Genomic DNA, 2,703 nt, shown 5'->3' with positions numbered 1-2,703 from the left:
CCGCATTTAACGACGTCACCAAGCCAGAGAGAATGTGTGAGAGAAAGAGAGAGGGGGGGGGAGGAGGGGGATTTTGCTACGTACAATTTATTGTTAACATAATCAGTGTGCTCCCCGCGATGTTCAACGGCGTAGTTCAGTTCGTGTCATTAAAGATTTATGAGAGGCCACGCGATGCTCGCGCGTCGAGAGGATGTGCCGCGAGTTCTATATACGGAAAGGAATGCAGGAATGGTGAATAATGGCATCAACGAATCCGCGAGGAAATCCGGGATTATTCACGTTTATTTGTCACTTATAATTAAACACGGCACGAAAGCGACGTTGAATTTCGAAATGCATCTACACACACGGTGAACGTACGCACGACCGAAATGCACCTATTACTGCCACGGCATGGCAACCCCGATCGGTTGGTCCAGTATGCGAAGTGATGCTGTAACGAAGTAACATAATGGCTATTTGAGTTTATAGCACGCGACTCACATTATCGTCACACATCGCGTTATCGTCTAGTATATCCGTTCTTGAACGTTAATGTAAATACACGGGTAGTCATTATACAAATCGTAATTCAATTAAATTAATAAAAAATCTATAAAAATATATACATATATAGTGCTTTTTATATTATAAAAAAATTAGCGCGAATAATAACATTTAACATTTAACAATTAGCAACATTAATATAACAATATTAATTTAGCAAGATTAATAAACGGCGAGAGATCATAATAATATTAAAAGGATTAACAGAAGCATAGGCGTACTAATTGAGGCATAATCGGAACATTTGTATAAATATAATTACTTGTTATGTACTTATATCCCGTTATTACAACTGTAAATGTTACAAATTTGTGAAGAAAGACTGTGTCTAATTTAATCAATTATAATTTTAAATGTTTGCTGAGCAAACTTCCTTTTTAACTTATGATCTTGTATATCTTTCGCAAAACATCTTGGTCTTCATTAAAGCTATCAATGAAATATTACATTATATATCTATAACTAACGTAATTACATAACTTTATTTAAATATATTTGTTTAATAGCTATCTTTAGTAATTATTATTATTTTAAAATAATATAATTATAAAATTTAATTGTCTCTCGCTTATCCAACTCAATATAAAAACAATTTTAATTACATGTGTAAATAAAAAGCATAAATATCTATTATATAGGGTGTCACTGCATATAGTATCAAAACTGCTACAGTGGCTTTAGCATATGAAAACAAATTGAAAATGTGTAATAATATATGTCCGATTTCGAACAGTTTCGGCATTATGAGATATCGAAATAAGAAAACATGAATCGTAATAAATATTGTTTATAATGTTCGTTATTTTATTTAATGCTTTACAAAAAATGTTCAAAATTTCTCCGTCGACTTCGACACACTTTCTAACATGAATTAATAAATTGTTTTGAACTTGATGACCAATATTTGGAGTTTCGCAGATAATACACAGAAAATTTTATATTAAGTTTTAATACTTTAATTTTAAATTACATTTTACTATGTCTTGTATTTTCGGATGGACCCTCACAACAATGTTCCGACATAACTTTTACTATGGTAATACAAATTTTATCACATAAATGAAGTAATTTTTGTTAAAGTGCTTAAGCCATGGAAAGAGTTAATTTTTACTATGGTACGCAAACAAAATTTGATAGGTTGTTCCTCTTATTTTGATTTTTACACTAAAAATTCATTTTAACGTAAAAATTAAAATAAGATGTACAACTTCCAATGGCCTTGATTTTGATAAATGTTATCTAGTTTATGGTCCTAAACAACATTTAAGAGGTTTTAGCTGTCGCACAACCTTAGATAATGCTAAATGCCGGAGGTACTATAACTTTCGAGCATAACTAAAAAAAGTACTTGATGAAAAAATATTTTATTATAGTGTTTTGGAAAGCTCTTGAGGTAAGCTGCAAGAATATCCAATGAAAAATAGGGGTTTCCATTTAAGAAATGCAATTTTAAACAACAGGGATAAATATGTCTATTTGCTCCAAGAGGGAAGTGTCTTAAGGGTTGCAGCGCAAAAATCGAAAATGCTTGGAAATAGTAGCGTATAAATCAGAGAATTATTATGCATAGTCAGAGTACTTAATTTTGTAATTTTAAACGACTTAAGGGTGAATATGTCTGTTTGCTCCAAGAGGGAAGTGCCTTAAGGGTTGCAGCGCAAAAATCGAAAATGCTTGCAAATAGTAGCGCATAAATAGCGCATAAATCCTGTGTATTTAATTTTTCAAATCAATTATTTTTAATGGGTGGGGGGGCTGACTGACTGCCTACTCAGCCCCCCACAAAAATTTTTTTTTAGCTAAACGGAAGGAGCACAAAAATTTTTGTTTGCGGATATGAATAGCGCATAAATAGAGCATTATTACATAATTTTTTTCATTACGATTTGATTAGGTGAGTAGTATAGTAGGGCTGGTTCTAACCCATGGGGCTAGAGGGGAGAGCGAGGCGCGGGGGGTATTCGTAAGCGCGGAGAGGGAAGGGAGGGGATAGAGCGGGGAAGGCCGAGCATGGTGACGTGATCAGTGGTATCGCTGTTTATGTAAACAGTGATACGCGCCGCCGCCATCATGGGGCCCCGCCGCCGCCGCCGCCCTCCCCAAAATGCGTTGTCCCCAAAATGCGTCGCGGTATTATTTAATATGACAAAGAAG

This window comes from Mycetomoellerius zeteki, unplaced genomic scaffold (assembly GCF_001594055.1).
Source record: "Mycetomoellerius zeteki isolate Tzet28-1 unplaced genomic scaffold, Tzet1.0 scaffold96, whole genome shotgun sequence".
Classification (NCBI taxonomy): domain Eukaryota; kingdom Metazoa; phylum Arthropoda; class Insecta; order Hymenoptera; family Formicidae; genus Mycetomoellerius; species Mycetomoellerius zeteki.
The sequence above is the reverse complement of the archived record's forward strand: the minus strand, read 5'-3'. Positions refer to the sequence as shown.